An 18348-nucleotide genomic window follows, 5' to 3' on the forward strand; every position below is an offset into this window, starting at 1 on the left:
GAATACCCTTCCGGAGGAAGTGGTGAAGACTAAAACTGTGAAAGATTTCAAAGGGCATGGGATAAACATTGTGGATCCCTAAAGGCTAGAAGATGGGAATGAATAAAAAAGCTTGGGGGTAACCTGCACGGAGCAGAAGTTACTACACCTTGGGAAGCTTGCTGGGCAGACTGGATGGACCATTTTGGTCTTCTTCTGCTGCCATTACTATGTTACTATGTCTCTATGGAAAAACCGTAACATGGTCCGATACAGTTCTAAACAAGGCTGAATTTCCCCATCTTCCAAGGAACCTGTATCCTCTTCTTTGTCCATGCTGTCCAGGTTCCTGCTAGGGATACCCATAGTGAGGCATGCCTTGAGGTCTGCCAATAGGCCTGGGAGAGAGAGGGCTTACTGGCTGAAAATCCATCCAGACAGGGGCAAGTGAGGTAGCAGACTGTACCTGTACGAAGGCTTGAAGGCCCTAAAAAATTCCACCCAAGAGAAGGCATCCAGGTCCATACCTAGCCCAGGAGGTACTGAGGTAGGTGCCTCTGAATTTCCCTCTCCTATGGATAATGCAGTCCCAGGGGTACTCACCCATCCTCTGAATAGGAGGAACCTGGCTTAGCAAAGTCCGGTGAGGCCAACTCTACCTGGGCTTCCTCACAGTACAGGTGGCACTGCTACATAACGAGAGTGCCACCTGCAGTCACTCAGTATTGACCTGTACCCAAGCCCATGCTAACAGAACTAAATAACGAAGGGTAGCACCCAACCAAATTTCCAGACTATCCCTTCGCCGCTAGCAAAAACCAGACCGAACAACTGCTAAAAACTGCTCCATAAATGTCTGCAAAAAAGGAGCTTCAACAATAAAAAACTTAAGCAGGTTCTGACCATGACAGTCTTTCGGTATCTGAAGAAAGGGGTGGCCTCTGGATTGTTCTGTGGTATTCCAGGAACGAAAATTAGCAGGTAAGAACCAATTTTCATTTCCTGAACAAACCCAGATCAGTCCAGAAAAGTGGGATGTATCCAAGCCTACACTGGGTGGGAACCCGAAAGACCCACACAAAGCATACTCTCCCCAAAGGACGGTTCATCAGAAGCCTTAACGTCCAATCGGTAATGTTTCGTAAAAGTGTGAATAGACGACCACACCGCTGCCCTACAGATCTCTTGAAGCAACAGTAACTGACACTCTGCCCAGGAAGTAGCCTAAGCTCTGAGATCCAAAGGCACCTGACGCCCTCGGGCTATGTATGCTGCGCAAATGGCTTCCTTAATCCACCGAGATATGGTCGCCTTTGACGTTTGTCCCCCTTCTTTGGGCCACCAAAGAGAACAAACAAATGATCGGAACATCTGAAGTCATTGGTAACCTCCAGATAACGCAATAAGGCACGCCGCACATCCAAAAGATGAAGGTCTCTGTTCTGAGAAGACTCCTGGGACCAGTTAGGGAACCCTGGAAGCTCCACAGTTTGATTGACGTGAAAGGCTGAAACCACCTTAGGGACAAAGGACGGAACCATACGTAACGATACCCGATCGTCGTAAATCCGAAGAAAAGGATCCCGACAAGACAGCGCCTGCAACTCAGATCCGACCGGCCGAGCAAATGGCCACCAAAAACACAGTTTTCAAAGTCAGATCTTTCAGGGAAACTCCACGAAGAGGCTCGAAATGAGCGCCACATAGAACTCGCAGGACTAAATTCAAACTCCAATCTGGACACACCAAACGGATGGGAGGGCACTAATGTTTGACCCCCTTAAGAAACAGAGCAATATCCGGATGTGCTGCCAGCGAACAGCCATCAAAGTTTCCCTGCAAGGCACCTAGAGCTGCAACTTGTACACGAAGGGAATTGAACGCCAAGCCCTTAGCGAGGTCCTGTTGCAGAAAGTAAGCACCAGAGGAACATGCACCGCTAAAGGGTCGCAGGAACACTGACACCACATCTCAAAAAGCTTCCAAACTCTCACATAGGCCATAGAGGTGGCTGGACGTCTCGTCTGTAGGAGGGTGGAAATGACTTGTTCTGAATAATCCCTCAAGCGTAAACGTCACCTCTCAAAAGCCAAGCCGCGAGAGAGAAGCGATCCTCCCGATCCGAAAATATGGGCCCCTGACGTTAGATGCATTAGATGAGCCCCTGAAGTTAGATGAGCCAGCTGAAGTGGACCCTCTAGAGCCAAGCGTACCAGATCCGCGAACCACGGATGACGTGGCCACTCCGGTGCCACCAGAATCACCCTTCCCGGGTGCCACTCTATGCGAATGAGAAGCCGACCTATGAGGGGCCAGGGCGGGAAGGCATACAGAAGAATCCCCGTGGGCCAAGGACACACGAGTGCATCTATGCCCATCGAGCCCTGTTCTCTGCGACGGCTGAAAAAACGAACTGCTTTTGCGTTCGCCTGTGTTGCCATCAGATCCAGCTGAGTTCCCACACCGCGAGAGATAGTTCCCATTCCCCTGGGTCTAGTTGCCGACGGCTGAGATAATCGGCTTGCATACTCTCTACTCCCGCGACATGGGATGCGGCAATGCCCTCAAGATGGCGCTCCACCCAGGTGAACAGAAGACGTGCCTCCAGTGCTACGGTGGGACTTTGAGTCCCGCCTTGCCGGTTGATGTACGCTACCATTGTCGCATTGTCCGAGAAGACTCACACCATTCTGCCCTGGATACAGGGAAGAAAAGTCCTGGTCTCGAGCCGGTTTATGGACCAGGATCTTTCCATCGCCGACCAGAGCCCTTGGGCGGACCTGTCTGCACACACCACCCCCCAACCTGAGAGGCTGGCATCGGTGGAGATTATCAGCCAATTCGGAGTGTCCAAATTCACCCCCCCATTCCAGATTGTCCAGTGACAGCCACCATGACAGAATGGCTCTGGATTCCGGAAGTAGAGGCATTGGTAGATGGAATTGCTCAGACACCGGCTCCAGCGAGACAAAAGCGCATGCTGTAGAGGTCTTAAGTGAGTGAACACCTAAAGAACCAAGCCAAGGTTGAAGCCATGGAGCCCAGGACCTGAAGATGATGCCATACTGTGGGATTGTTCCTTCGAAGAAGGGAATGAATTTGTTCCTGCAACTTCCCTATTCAGTCCGCCGCTAGAAATACTTTGCCCAGCAAGGTATCGAATTGTGTTCCAAGATAAATCAACTGAGTGGGTTCCAAATGACTCTTCTGCACATTGATTACCCAACCTAGGGATCACAATGTGAACATCACCATGTGCACCAATCTCTCGCAGTCCTCCCGAGACTTCGCGCGAATCAACCAGTCTTCCAGGTACAGGTGGACCAAGCTTCCCTCCTGACGAAGGAAGGCCGCCACCACCACCACCATCACCTTGGTGAACGTGTGAGCAGCTGTTGCGAGACCAACTGGGAGGGCTTGAAATTGGAAGTGTCGTCCCAAGACCTTGAACAGCAGAAACCTCTGGTGATTCAGCCATATCGGAATGTGTAAACGCCTCCGTGAGGTCCAGAGAAGCAAGAAACTCCCCTTTTCAAACCGTGGCCATCACGGTCCTCAGGGTTTCCATACGAAAACGAGGAACCCAAAGGCAACGGTTCACCTTCTGCAGATCGAGGATGGGCCAAAACGTGCCCTCCTTCTTGGGGACCACAAAGGACCGACCTCATCCCTGTTGAGCCTCTGGAACTGGGGACAATAACTTTGAGCTCGAGAAGTTGTTGTAGAGTCACCCGGACCGCCTCTCGCTTAACACTTGAGGCCACTCGGGATTCCACAAAAACCTCCTGGACCGGACGCGAGAACTCCAGTGCATACCCGTCTTTGATCACTTCTAAGGCCCAGCGGTCTGATGTAATTCTGGCCCATTCCGTGTAAAAGTTGGATAATCTGCCTCCGACAACTTCGACGATGGAATGGGTGCTCATGGCTTCATTGGGGGTTTTTATTACTTCCTGCACCAAGATGTCCTGAATCTCTTCCGGGCCGGCAACCCCCTCGAAAGGACTGCTGGTGCCTCGAAGCAGGTTTAGAAGCAGGAGGTGCGGAGTATCTACCTGCTCTGAAGCGGCGAGAGTCCCAAAACCTAGCTCGAGGAGGGAAGACTTTCTTAGAAGATCTTTTATCTTCCGGCAACCGATTGCCCTTGGATTTGGCAAGCAGCTTTACCAGCTGATCCAGATCCTCCCCAAACAGGAGCTTACCCTTAAAGGGTAGATTACAAAGCTGGGACTTGGAGGACAAATCCGCTGCCCAATTTCGCAGCCAGAGGAGATGCCACGCTAACACCAAGGACACCATACCTCTCGCCAAGGTCCTCACCAGATTATACAAAGCATCTGCAACATAAGCGATGCCTGCTTCTAGGCGGGCAGACTGCAGAGCCCCACTGTCGCCTGTACCTGCCCCGGCAGCCATCTCCTGGACCCAACACAGACAGGCCCTCTGCATGAGGCTAACGCAAACCGCTGCCCGAAGGCTTAGCACGGCAACCTCGAATGCTCGCTTCAACTGGATCTCCAGCTTGCAGTCCTGCATATCCTTAAGGGCAGCCACCCCAGCAACCGGGATAGTGGTCTTTTTTGTGACTGCCAAGACCGCGGCATCCACCTTTGGAATCTTCAGTAACTCCAAAACATCAGACGATAACGGGTACAGTTTCGCCATAGCTCTGCCCACCTTCAAGCTGAAATCCAGAGTCTTCCACTCCTGGGTCACTAGTTTACGAACCTTCTTAGGCAGAGGAAAAGATGTTGTGGGACCCCTAATGCTGTCGGGGACTGGTTTGATGCCCTCGTTGTCAGACTTTTCTTGAGAAACCTTAAGTCCCAGAACTTCAAGGACCTGGGGAATAAGGGGTCTTAACTCATACCGCTTGAACAAACTCACCACACTGGAGTCATCCCCCTCCGCAGGAGGGTCATCGGGCTCATCCGGATCATCAGTTTCCACATCAGCCAGATTCGGCCACTGATCCCGGTCTTCCGCCCCCTACTACCCCAGATGCCGGCATCGCTCCATACCCCAGGATCAGATCTCGCTTACCCTGGGGAGAATCCCCTGTGGGGTGAGCCTGATCAGGGAGGCGCTGACTAGGGGCCGTACCCCAACCTCCTTTCTCAGGCGGGTCCGAACCTGCCCCCAGGAGACCGGGCCGCTTTACCGCTGAGCATTTCCTTGCCAGGAAAGCCTGGTGCATAAGGACGACAAATTCTGGGGAAAACCCCTCCGGGTCCCCCTCCCCCACTGGAGAGTCGGCTGGGGTGATATCAGTTCCCCCAGTGAGGTCTTCCCTCACCGGGGCTAGAACAGGCGGAGAATCCTCTTCCCGCGAAGCTGAAGGCGAGACAGAAGTTCCGGCAAGAAGCCCTGAAGAGCCCTCTAACCCCGGGGAACACGCTGCGCTTAAGGAGGCCGCATCTAACGCCTGGCCGCTTGACCCACATGCGCGGCAGGCCTGAGATTCTTTTTTCGGTCCCATCTGCAGCAGCGCACCAATAGACTGAAGTGAAAAAGAAAAGGGCGCAAATAAAAAAATAAAAAGAAAGAAAGAAACGCTCGGTGCCGCAACGCAGAGAAAATTTCAGTCAAGCAGGGCCGGAAAAAACAAACTTTTCCTGCTGTGGGCTAAAGGAAAAAAAAAAACACGTGCAGCCGTGCCGCGGGAAAGGAGCATGTCTATAGTGAAATCGCAAGGCCCCCAGCAGGGAAGCGGCGAATAAGAACATAAGAACATAAGAAAATGCCATACTGGGTCAGACCAAGGGTCCATCAAGCCCAGCATCCTGTTTCCAACAGTGGCCAATCCAGGCCATAAGAACCTGGCAAGTACCCAAAAACTAAGTCTATTCCATGTTACCATTGCTAATGTCAGTGGCTATTCTCTAAGTGAACTTAATAGTAGGTAATGGACTTCTCCTCCAAGCCCCGAGCAGTGTTCCCCTCAGTTCTGACAGCTTCCCCGGCCGGCCTTAAAAGACCCGGTCCCTCCTGCTCCTCTCCTTACCTCAGCACTGAAGACTGTCAGTCAGCAGCAGTGAAAACAGCTTTTTTTTTAAATTAAACTTTACCAAGACACAGAGAAAAGCTGTTGCAGGAGACAAGGAAGCAGCTGTAGCAGAGACGGTGGTGAGTAGCCAGGAGCCCCTGGTCATCAGACACCGAACTGTGGCTGGCGAAACCCTGACAGGAATATCCAATTCCCCAGACACCCAGCTTCTACTGAGGGATGGCCCACGAAGGCGCCTAACACCTCAGGAAGCAACCGTAAACCAAAAAATTAAATTCAAACTAACTAAATAAAAAATATAACTAAAGACTGCAGGTGTGCATCTGTACCACCCGCTGGAGTCAGAGAAATACTGAGTGACTGCAGGTGGCACTCTCGTTATGTAGCAGTGCCCAAAGTTCTAATTTTTCTCTGACTCCACCTGCTGGTAGGGATATACAACCCACTTTTCTGGACTGATCTGGGTATGTTCAGGAATTTATGGTTACATTGTAATCTGCTTAGTACAATATGTTTGCTATAAGCGGCCTAGAAGTATTTTAAATAAATAAACCTCCCATACCAAAACAGCAGTAAATGCTAGCACTCAAGCAATAACAACCCTCCCTTTGAAAAGACAACACTACAAATATGACACCAAGTTCTAAAACACCAATACACCTCCTATTTGGAAAACAAAATAAGTCAGGCTGCTGCATCTCTACACAAACTACATGCCAGCAAAATACGTCCTTTTGAATGAATGTATGTATGTATGTATGTATGTATGTAGAACACAGACGGATCGACACCAAATACAGAATACAATATAAACAGAAATGTGCAGACAAAAACTGAACTGGAAACTGCATGAAGCCAGACCTGTAAGCAGTGCAACAATGGAAAAATAGAAACACCATCATTCCTCATAAAACAATAATAAATCAAAAAATATAACATTAATCATAATAGTAAAACTATACTAATAGAAAGAATAAATATTTCAAAATGGCTGATGAACACGACATCAAAAAACTTTAAATGTTCTCAAAAACACAATAAAATACTTCAAAACAAGACAAATAATATTCATCAGTTAAATCTAATAAGAATAAAAAAATTCCCCACTCTCCATACTTATCTTTTGATTTCCAGTCACCCTAAAATTGTTGTGGATTGGGGGGGGGGAGGGCGCACAAACTTTATCCTCCCTCTCTCACACATACACTGTCACATACACACATACACACCCACAACATCTCTCTCTCACAGACACTAAGACCCTCTCTCTCCCCCATCCCCTACACACAAGCTCTTACTCCCCTGGATTCTCAAAAACACACACACACACAAACATGCTCTCTCACATACACACCCAGGCAAGCTCCCATTCATTCTCACACTGCTCCCCCCACCCCACAGGCACGCACACATTCATTCTTACACACACACAGACCCCCAAGGCAGGCACCCATTCATTCACACTCCCCACCCCCAAGCAGACTCCTTTTCATACACATGTACATACTGAAGGCAGACCCCCCTCCCCTCTTTTGCCAGCAACTTCAGAACCTCCCTCATTCCTCTGCTGCCACTGTTACTGCTGCCACGTGGCTACTGGGGTCTTGCCAATCGCTGCTACTGGCACTGAAGCTGGTTCTGTTGCCTCCTCTGTGCAGGCCCCGTGGTATTAAAAATTTGTGGGGCTTCCAGTCCTCCATGCTGATCTCTTACATTGCAAGATCGGCATGTGCTACTCTTGCACATTCCCAAAGCTGACATATCCAATTGCTAAAAATTATTACTTTTTTTTTTACCTTTGCTGTCTGATCTTAGTTTTCTAATCGGTTGGTTATAGGCTTTTTTCCCCCCCCCCAACCTCCCTTTCTTGGTCTTTTGCCAATTCCTTTTACAGGGTCTCTTTTTTCTCCACCAGTTGTCTTCTCATCTTTCTTCAAACACACACACGCCCACACAATCTGGCTCGCTCTCTCTCTCACACACACACACACACATTCTGGCTCTCTCTCACACACACACATTCTGGCTCTCTCTCACACACACACATTCTGGCTCTCTCTCACACACACACACACACATTCTGGCTCTCTCACACACACACATTCTGGCTCTCTCACACACACACATTCTGGCTCTCTCACACACACACATTCTGGCTCTCTCACACACACACATTCTGGCTCTCTCACACACACACATTCTGGCTCTCTCATTCACAGGCTGTCTCACTGAACATACAGGCTCTCAACTCACTCTCATACACACTACACGGCCTCAGCCTCTCTCTCACTTCTGGGCCTCTTCTTGGGCCGCTGCAAGGTGGGATCCGCGGTGGCCGTGCCACAAACAGGACACAGCTCCTCTTCTGCATGTGGCAGATGCTCCTCTTCCTTCCTGCCCGTGTGGCTCCAGCAATGTTTTTCTTCCAGGGTCACACAGGCAGGAGGGAAGAGCAGCATCTGGACGCGACTTTTTCTTCGGGCCGTGATGGCATCATGGCCCCACCAATCTTCCTGCTGTGAGCTGCCCCCCCCCCCCCCCCCTTGGTATGCCACTGAGACAGCGTAAGGCTGACGCCACAGTGGCATTCTGAGAGGGGCATTTTTTGCTGCCTCAAAATTCTGCCGCATGAAGTGGCCACCTCACCCTGCCTCATTATAGAACCGCCCCTGAAACTAAACCGAATTGATTCATAAGCAGTAACTTTCACAGATGTAGTCCATAAATCCACCATAAAATTATTGGGCTTCCACATTACATTCATCAATCTTACATCATTTCAATAAATGAAAAAAAAAATCAGAATCTGCTCAACATTTTCTTATACCTACACAATACAGCAGTGATGCAGTCTAGAGTAATGACGTTCAATTTCTATCCTTAACCTCAGCGGAAAAGCCTGCAAATGAACTAGATTCTCTCTTCCCCTTGATAACACTCTGTGCAATATATGCATCCCTTTGTCAATAAAAACATACACATCATATACTACTCACAGACCAAAAGACAGCCATTCCATCAATCTCACTTGCCTACCCAGCATATACAACTAACCACAGGAGAGGATCTAAGCTTGTTTATTTTTGTTTTAACTTCAGCACTACACCACCAAGAGTCTTTAACTTTCACAATCAGAAGCAAAGGTGTGGCATACCAGGGACCAAATGTACCAAGCACTTCATCCCAATTTTGTGTCTACAAGAAAAATGCTTAGTATGCATTTCTAAGCCCCCACATCTGCCAGCACCACTCTTTTCAACTCCAGGTGTCCATGTATCCACAGACACCTCCTTTGCTTCTCTACATGATGGACTGAAATTCTCAGGTAATTTTCACTGAATTCACATGAGAAACAGAGAGCAGGTTGTGGGGTGCATTTCTTCTCCCAGGAGTCGGCTGCAATACAATCAGCAGCAGCAGGGGGTCTTCATCCAAGGCTCAGGTATCCTTAACAAGCATTCTGACCAATACAAGATGCATGTTCTCAGCCAGCGCCAATGCTGTGCAACTTCCCTATCAATGCAATCACAAAGAACAGATCCAAATCATATGCTGCAAAGAATCTCACACATGTGTGCAACCAAAAATGGAGAACCACAAATTTCAAATACATAAAAATCACCTTCACAGACCAATAATTTCTGTCTGTATCAAGCTCAGAGATTTTCCACAGGTACAAAGCAAATGAAAAATATTTAATTGGGTTGGAGACATTCAAGAAAGGTAATCTATCGGAAATCCCACACCTCTAACCTTGATGAGTTGGGGAGGAAAAAAAAAACATTTTGAGTCATTGGGGTGATATGAAGCATATACTGAAAACGACTCAAGTTTAAGCTTTTTATAACAAGTCACTACCAGAATTATTTAAATTATCCAAGTCCACTCTCAAAACAGTTTCATCCATCCAGGCATGCTCACCTGTCTTCAAGCAGAGCCATCTGTTTACCACCACTCTCCCCCCACCACCAGGAGGCTGCTCCACTAAACAAACCACAGCCCAAAGACAGAAATCCAGAATGTCGCTACAATATTATAGCACCACCCATGGTATCACACCACTCTAACACAAAGAAAAGAACGTACGAGGAGGCGGCAATAAATAAGGTGAACTGAAATTCAGCTTGACTCCCCCCTTCTACATATTTGTGTTATAGTGAGCAGCAATAAACACATGCCAGTCTTATAAAATTAGCAAGTTCTTTGGAAAGCACCCATGCCCAATCAAACAATCTGCAAGCTAACAAGCAGCATCCCAAATTAGCAGACGCGGCCAATATTTTATCAATTTAACGTGCCTCTTCCCTAAAAGAAAAACAAAAAAACTTTGCTTTTTGTTTCCAACAGCTTGTTCTCTCTCCTTCCCTTAAAGCCAAAACAAATGACAGGTACACAAGAAGTATACAATGGAAAAGCCATCTAGGACAAAGTCAAAAGATCACATTGTAAACACCATACCAGATATGGGGCAAACAGGATGTTCACATACAAAATAGTTGACATTTGGTATTTTGAGGCAAAGCAAATTATGGAAGGTTACTGGCCAGTCTAATTATTAACATCCAAACAGCATGAAAGAGACAGATTAATTTCACCAAATTGTTACTATCCTATAATCAGACTGGACCCATCCCAGTCACATTTACTACACAATGACTGTAGCTGTCTCTAGGGGCCTTGTTCACTGGCAATTTTCTAACAGGAGCAAAAGAAGCGAGAAAGTCCTCGGGGCACCTACTCCTAAACTGAGGCAAGGAAGATGGGATCAGTTTCCCTATTATGGTGGTTAACAGCATAGAAGCAAATCCTTGGCGGTCCCTGAGCAGCAGAACTTCTACAGCAACTGTCAGATGCCATATGCAGTGGCCACGCAAACCAATTTGTTCAACTGTAAATTTCATAGTGAAGTTGCAACTTAAATCAAAATTCATGGCTAGCACAGGGGTCATCCTTCTTAATACAGTAGATATATCAATTTGGTTATGGTATAATAAATAGTGAGAATGCAACCATAATCATTTTAGTTTTCCAAAAAAAAAAGGAAGAGCACCAAAGCTTACACCTCTGTGAAGACACATACATATTTCTGCAGGCACATGGGAGAAACAGAAGTAGGCAAATGTTTTTATTTACATCTCACCAGGTTATAATTTATGAAAGCGCATGGACTTCTCTAAGTGCTACAGATTTCTACCTTTCACAGACATCACTCCACTGCATCAGTGTGACGAACGCACAGTAAAACCACGACCAGCCCACCATCCAATCAAAAATCCTTGAGGGTATTGGAAAATGCCTGCAAGTACCCAAACGCAATCTGCTTTGAAGTGGCTGACCGGTCATGAAAGACAGAATATAAATCAAAACATAAATTAAATTAAAGACAAACAGCAGCGAATCAAGGCAGAAAAAAAAAACAAAACAGCAGTGTTCACGCAATACAACAATGCTTCAGCTTTACACACAGCCATATTTATTGGGGAGGGTATCTACACACCTAAATACAATATTTGGGGGGGGGGGGGGGGGGAGGACAGCAAATTTTACAGCAAGATTTTAATAGCGTGAACTACTCTCTCTTCTCTATAACAGCATATAAGTAGATGAACGGCCTCACTCAGGTTACACAGGGTCACAGCATGCATTAGATACTTTTTTCCTTCCTAGATCTAAAGTGAGGTATGCATTACTTAAACTCATCTGTATTGCTAGCCTTTTTTTTTTATTCTGTTATCCCTTGCTTCAGTTTGATTTTCCCCGTTTCTGGGTATTTATTGCAAGTTGGGTGGTTATGGCCACACTCTGCTGCCTTTGAACTTTTCTTGCCGCCAGAAAACATTTAATAAATAAATAAAACCCTGCAGAGGTTTTCCATTGCTTTCTGCAGCTCACAGCACCTAGTCTTCCCTAACGGTCACCATCTAGGGACTAACCAAGGCTGGCCCTGCTTAACTTCTGAGATCTAATAGGTTCAGCCTTTCTTTCCCAGGTCACTGTTGCTGGAAGCCACAATGTTTAGCCCAAAGCTAGGGGATCTTGCATATTAAGGACATGACTTCCAGCACTATCTCCTTGCTAGGGGCACAATATAAGGTTCTATTATTGTCCACAGTATTACATCTAAAAAGCTGGGAGAAAACAACACTCTCTCACGTAAAAACATAGTCTTTTAGTGCAGATTGAATCTTAAGGGCAGCGGTCACCTACACAAAGCATACCTGAAAACCCCTTGCCTGCACCAGATGTGGCACCTTGCCATGTATATTTCTAGAGCAGATACAACCCCAGTGCTCACATCTAATAAGCACAGCTTGGCCAACCCATGCCGTTTATATATTCATGTTAATTACAGCAATGAACTGCTAGAAACTGGCTGGCTTAGGTACAACACACTGCTGTAGAAAAAGCTACAGCAATTTTTACAAATTTTTTTTTGTATCAGCGTAAAACCACATCACTGCCGTAATACTTAATATATCAGCTCATGGACTAATTGTATCCTGAAATAATCAGACAACCTACGTTTATTGAAAGCACTTGTGACCTGCCTGGTGTCAAGGCAGAAGAAAATCATTTTTCCTGCTCTTCAGTTCCATAGTTTTCCAAGCTGATGTAAACAGTTAAGAGTCACACTCTAATGGTCCATATGTACTAAGAGTTTATTCTTATTTTGTGTCTATAAGGGAAAGTAAGTGTTGGGTACATAGACTCCTAAACTAGGTGGAATTTAGCTAATAAGTAAGAACATTGTATACAGAGCCCATACCAGCAGATACCCAAATAATTTTCCAAGTGACCACAGTGTTGACTTCAGGATACCACCTGGAATTATCACTTAAGTACACAGCCTGTGCAACAAGAATATGAGCAGGATGTTTTTATCCTTAATAGAAAGAAGCCATGGTAAGGAGAAAGCAGTACATGAAAAAAATTAATAAAGTAATAGAAACTACAGCTGTGACCATAAAGCAGCAGTGATGCCTAGAGAAAAAAAAATTGTTGTGGCTACAGATCTAAATAAAAACTCTCGGAAACAGGTGGCCTGGAAACAATATTTCAAGTATTTCACTACTAATTCTGAAAAACGAGAGAGAAAAATGGCTGGATTATCTAGTTAAGTGAAAGTCAAATATTGTATAGGTCTTACACAAACTTAAAAACTGAGCAAGCAGCACACACTGCTGCCCTAATGCATAGGATGGGGTATAGAAAGCCTCTGCCATTTGCTGAACAGCAGGGCCCAGGATCAAGCATAGCGTATGAGGTTCCCCCAATACAGACTTCTTTTACCTGTGGCTTTTCAAAGCCTGGAACACAGCATTTATGTTCCAGAACATTTTTATCATGAAAAAGCATGGAACCACAGTTAAGTACTCTTTTCTCTCTCTCCCATAAACATTTACTTGGGGTTCCTCGGGTGACAGCAAGTACCACTACCTTAAAATGTGAATGATTAGGTCCCTCACAGCTTTTCCAGGTTTATTTATAAATATACTCTGGAAGCATAGGGGTAGATTTTCAAGTGCACGCGGTTCCCGGCGAGCGCACATGGACATGGCAATTTTATAACGAGCGTGTCGCCGTGTGCATGTTCTAAAAATATGATTCCCACACGCACATGCGCACCCAATTTTAACGTCGGCCTGCGCACGTGTGGGTGGCATCTCACTCGCGCAAAGGGGGGGAGAGGTTTTAAAAACCGCGTGGAGACACAATCGGACCTACACCAGTTCCCTCCCAGTCTGCTTCAATTAAGGAGAGGACTGGGAGGGAAGTTTCCTATCCCTCCCTCCTACCTAGCCTTCCTCCCTTTTCCCCAGCTTGTCCCCACCACCTACACCTACTCGCTCATAATTTATTTTTGTTTTAGAATTCACCCACTCCTCTGAGCAGGAGTAAGTTCCACACACTGGCCTGCCGGAACCCACTTCACAGAGAGATAGGGCCTAATGGCCACTGACCAGTCGGCCCCCACCCCGAACCCACCAATTTCAAGGAGCCCAGCACGTACTGGGAGATACACACGTGGCTGGGCTGTTGTTAAAATGCGCTCAGCGCAGGTATGGCCCAGCCACACGCGTATCCCCCGGTTTTTGCACACTCCAGGCTTTGAAAGTTCAGACTATAGTTTGTAATTAAGGGAAGAGCCTCTGTAAACTGTGCAACTATACACAAATGTTTAGTAAGCATGCAGAATACACAACACCAAGTGTTTTAGAAAAATGTACAACTGATTGACTGTGCAGGAATTTTGCTGTTTTATAAAAACTTAAAAAAACAAAACACTTTAATCTCTTTGTAGGTGGATATACAAAAAAAACTGTATTTCGATCTATTCTGAATAAGGTGACAAGAAGCCAGTGTAACAATACATTCAAAGCACTCTTGTCACCTTGCATCTTCCACAAGGAAAGCTACATGCAGACTGACAAGATCAACTACCCCAATACATCAAATTGTTCAAGGTTATATTTGCAAGTTAAGTTTGGGGACGTGAAAAGATAGTGGACATGGAACGAGATCTTAATAAAAAGAAAAAAAAATGACATTATTTACTTCTGTGCAAGCTTCTTAAAACCTTCGCCGAAGACGAAGTAAGATTTTGTTTACTTTTCTTTAAAGATAATAGTTAAATATTTACTCTCTCCCCCCAGGTTGTTTTTAATAACCCGCAATTGGGAAGTGTGTGTGAGGTTAGGTATGGCACACTTCGGGCCAGCAGCTCCTGCCGCCACCCTTCCCCCATCCAAGTGTGGGGAGGAGGGAAGCTCAGCCTGCGGCTCTAACCAGGCAGTCAGGAAGCCCAAGCCTCCGGTGCCTCTGCTAGAGCCCTCCTCCTCCTCCTCCCCCCACCAACTCTCCCCTTCAAAAGATGGCGGGCAGGGGAAAAAAATCCCTTCTGTGAGAAATGGAAGTGCAGCTTCCAGCGGCAGCCGCTCGGCCGGAGCTGCAACAAGCACAAGATGAGGCCCTCTCCCCGGGGAGGGGGGCAGGAGGGCAGAGAGCTCCCAAGAAAAAAGGCGTCCCTCCACCTCCACCGCGTCTCCTTCCCCGGCCACCGAGCGCCGCGTCTCATCAGCGCAAACAGCCACAATGTAGCAGATCTCGAGCTGGCTTTGTTACATTGTGGCAGTGCACAAAGGCTGCGGACCCGGGCAGCGTCTCCCCCACCCGAGCCCGGGGCTTACAGCCGCTTCCCGTCCACCTCCCCACCCCCCCGCCCGTGTACCGAGACCCCATTGCAAGCGAGCACTAACAAAAAAAAAACCGGGAAAATGAAATGGATTACTTTTCCCTCGGCAGCTCCAGCAACGTTTGTCTCACGGTCTCTCCAGTTGCTCTTCTTTTTATCCTCGGCAAGGCAGCATAATAGATGAGCCCAAGTTCGTTAGCACGCAGGCGCGCCGGAGCCGGGCCTTCTGGGACTTGTAGTCTTAACGGGAAGCGTGAGACACTAGAGGAAACGGACGTCGGCGACATGAGTTACTACAACTTCCAGCAAAACCGGCGCCGCCATATTTCCCCCCCGTGGGACCAGTGGGGAAAAGAAAAGGAAACAGTAGGGGGTTAGTGATAGCTCAGTGGCTTGTAACACCTTTAATCATGCTTCCCTAACAGCAAAGCAAAACTTGACTTTCAGTTGAACTGGTTTTTAGTAATTGTGTGGAGAAAGTTTGGGTTTGTAGTCCTTCTAGAAGAAATATATTGTGAAAGGGAAAGCCCATTTCCCCCCTCCTCCTCCATGTGAGAGCTTACTTTCCTCAGTCGGATAAGGTAAAAGGCGACCAGTGCCCTCGGAATGTCTACAGTCAGTTTGTATAGACGCAGGTTAAAGTCACGCTGAAAAACATAGTTACAAATATATATTTTTAGCAGTAGTTGTAACCCTAGTGTGAGATAAGTTAAAGTTGGTTATGTCAATGAAAAACCGCAAAAAGTTGACTGGGCATTAAAGATAGTACAGTAGTGCTTTCCAGGCTTCAAGAAACAGATTCTAATATTTCAATTAACAGCATATAAAATATGAATAGAGCAGACTTACACTAAAAGGGGGATAGTTGATAGCTGAGTCAACAAGGGCAGTTTTTATTCTTTTTCACAAAACAGTATAACCATCAGTGAAAATTTTCACCCCATTGTCTTTGAGTTGCTAAATAAGAAATACTTTTTTTCAATCAATTACCTACCAAATTTAAAAAATTCCCTTGACATTTTGTTAAAAGTGAAAATCAATGTTCATATGTTATGTGTACCATACGCCTATTCAGTGGTCGGTCTGAGAATCACATTCTCTAATAAAGGAAGACTGCTTTTGAGGGCATTATTGCCCCAGAATACTTCCTGTAATATTTTGGAAATCTATTCACAGAAGCCAGAAGATTCCTGTGCCTCATGGTCAACTGAAGAATTGCCAATGATAGTTATGCCAAGCTTCATTAAACAAGATACATCCTAAAAAGTGTAACGCATTTATGTACACAGAGGATTATTGCTGTGGTGGAGATTTGTTTGCAAATATTTGGGATGTTTATATAACATGGCTTCCAGGCCAACTTTGAACTGGGGAAGGAAGAAGTTCATCTGAATTCTGGGTTCCTCCACCCCCAAGGCCACACAGACATCCTTAATCACAAAAATATCTACAGCACCTAAATGTAATCCACCTTGAAGTGCCGAAAACCGGAATATACATTTAAAAAAATGTGCTGCACCTACTGCCATGTGTTTTTTTTTTATTCCCAATGGAAGTAATAAGACTATGTTAAATCAGATAGAGAATGAGATAGCAGTAAAAGGATGGCAGACAAAGTACCTAATCAGTGTCACCACAGTAGCAAAAGTTAAGGCTACACACAGATTTCAGGATCTACTTATACTATGAAATAGGATTTTTAGGGCTTAGGTGGAAGTGAATGGGAATTGTTGGGACTGGGATTTTTTCACACTAGGCTATGTAGGGATTTTTAGGGACATGGTGGGACTGAATGGTATCCTTGGAATCATTGTATGTACCACTTTTATTAAGTACAGTTTTTATTGTAACCCACCTTGAGGCTTCCTATGATAAGACACGGTATCAAATTTAAATAAATATGCCTCTTCAAGCTCAACTAGTCTTCACTTTGACATCAAAATTAAAAAACAATCTGGTCCTCACTAGAGCTAATCTAACCAATAAAATGCAGTGGAAGTAAAATCAGGCCTGCCCCATACCTGTCAGATGTTTTAAATTGTGCTGCATACAGGGTAAACTTCATGTTGATTTTTGTACCTCATGCCCATTGAGTTGCAAGTAACTCCTTGCTGTAACCTATTATCAGTATACCTTCTCTGAAACATCTACAGTGGTGTGATCAGCAGTGACAACCCATAATCATCATTCTGGTTAGTTAATCTCAAAAGGAAATTAAGGATTAAGCTAGTGTTAGAGCAGCCATGCTTCTCCCACAAATACTCCAATTAAAAAAAAAAATGGCACATGGGGTAGAGGGAGAGAAGTTAACTATACTACTGTAAGAGGGGACACTAGTAACTCGGGGTGAGGTTGTTTTGGGGTGCAGTTTTACATGCACAGACATACATTCAAACAGCACAGTTACCATCAGTGAAGATTTAACGTGATTTGGAGTGATGAAAGGTGAAAGAAGAGTATACCATTTACTCTCTATCTAGCTTGATTGCAGCTAGGTAGAGAGTGCATCAAGCTAGGTAGAGAGAACATGGTACAAATCTACTCTTCTTTCACCTTTCATCACTCCTTTCATCAAATTACGTTAAATCTTCACAGATGGTAAATGTGCTATGCATACGTATGACTGTATGTAAAACTACCCCCCCCCCCCGCCTCACCCCAAGTGCATAATGCCCCCTCTTTCACTGGTACAAAAAGTTCAAATATAAGTGAGTTTTCACAGAGGCTCTCTCTCTCCTCCTCCTTTCCATACAGATAAAAGGTGTAGTTAAATCCTGGGATAGTGTGCTGTTAACTGATCCTCATTTCCATTCACTATGCCCAAACTCCTCCCACTTGAATATTAATTTTAAATTTGCATACACATTTTGTGATGTGGTACTATTTACGTGCGTTACAGCGTTATCACGCACATTAGGGCCTTAACGCCCTAATACATTTTGATAAATGACCCTGTTAGATTGTAAGTCCTCTTGGGCAGAGGAATACCTATTGTACCTGAATTGTAACTAAGTATCTGAATTGTAACTTGCATTGAGCTCAGATTTGGAAAATGTGAGTAATTACGTCTAAAAAATCCCAAAATCCGTCATTGGATTGATTTGACTCAATATCTTCATTAAAAAAAAAAAAAAAGCAGATGTTAGGGTTCCTGTGTTCCAGATGCCTG

At 45.7% G+C, this 18348-nt stretch overlaps 1 protein-coding gene across 3 annotated transcripts in view; it reads right to left on the minus strand.

The window, feature by feature from the left end:
* The window catches only part of BRD3 (bromodomain containing 3), a 132232-nt gene that overhangs the window by 105812 nt on the left and 8072 nt on the right, over positions 1-18348 (minus strand). For 2 of the 3 annotated variants that reach the window (XM_029611600.1, XM_029611598.1), the window contains exon 1: positions 15276-15421. The exons of the other annotated variant lie outside the window; for it this stretch is intronic. The gene's annotated coding sequence lies outside the window, so the exon portion shown is untranslated. Of the gene's footprint in view, positions 1-15275; positions 15422-18348 lie in introns of those variants that run through there. 3 annotated transcript variants of the gene reach the window in all.

Source organism: Rhinatrema bivittatum, chromosome 8 (genome assembly GCF_901001135.1).
Source record: "Rhinatrema bivittatum chromosome 8, aRhiBiv1.1, whole genome shotgun sequence".
Classification (NCBI taxonomy): domain Eukaryota; kingdom Metazoa; phylum Chordata; class Amphibia; order Gymnophiona; family Rhinatrematidae; genus Rhinatrema; species Rhinatrema bivittatum.